Here is a 1,030-nt window from a genome sequence, read left to right as displayed (position 1 = left end):
AGTTAAGAATCTTAGAGATGCCAACGGGTGGAAAACTGAGGAATCGTTACAGAAGAGCACTGGAATAAATTCTAGGCGCGTCCTGTCTCAGGTGCTGAAGGAAGTGCGTGCAGCTTTACCAGGAGTCTGCAGAGAAGCGTTAGGACTTCAACAAGTGCAAGAGAAGGAGAAAAACTAAGTTTACATTGATTTCTGTGTCTGCAGCGGCATAGGAGGAGTTTAAGGAAGAAAACGGCGTGATTTTGACTTTTAAAACACCTGAATTGGGGAAGTTTCAGGACATCAGCAAAAAAGCATTATATTCAGTGTGTGTCCAAATATCTCATTGGCATGTTCTGGAAAAAGTCAGGACGTGGAGGTGGTCAGAATTGTTTGGGCCAGACTTTGGTGGATGCTGGAGATCTCTGTACAAATCTCCTATAGAGAAACGTACAGCAGATTTACAGTGGAGACTAATTCATGATATTATAGCTACAAACAGACACGTGGCACACCTGAATTCAGCAGTTGGGAAAAAGTGTCCTTTTTGTGGAATAGTAGAAACTGTGGATCATTTATTTATTCAATGTAGGAGGTTAGGAGGTCTTTTTTGTATTTTAAAAAGTTGGTTTGAAGGCTTTGGTGTAGAATTGTCTTATAAAGTTTTTATCTGTAGTTTGAAACACAATTACCATAAACAAAGAAAATTGTGTTTATTAAATTATTTATTAGGATCAGCAAAGTTAGCAATGTGGAAAACCAGGAAGAACAAATTATTAGGTACTGGTTCAGTCGATGCAGAGTGTGTGTTGAAAGGGTTGGTTGCTGCTCGGATTAAAATTGAGTTTTCATATTTTAAAATGGTTAATAATGTGTTAGAATTTTCAACTATTTGGACTGTGGGAAGAGTTTTGTGTGAAATTGTAGATGAAGTGCTGATTTTACATTTTTAATGTTGAGAAAGTTTTGATTGTTTATATTGTGTTAGTTTCTGTATTATAGTGTAATATTTGATGGAATAATTGTGATATAATAAAGGTTTGTTAAGCCT

The sequence above is a fragment of the Sinocyclocheilus grahami genome, unplaced genomic scaffold (genome assembly GCF_001515645.1).
Source record: "Sinocyclocheilus grahami isolate Dianchi unplaced genomic scaffold, SAMN03320097.WGS_v1.1 scaffold823.1, whole genome shotgun sequence".
Taxonomy (NCBI): domain Eukaryota; kingdom Metazoa; phylum Chordata; class Actinopteri; order Cypriniformes; family Cyprinidae; genus Sinocyclocheilus; species Sinocyclocheilus grahami.
The sequence above is the reverse complement of the archived record's forward strand: the minus strand, read 5'-3'. Positions refer to the sequence as shown.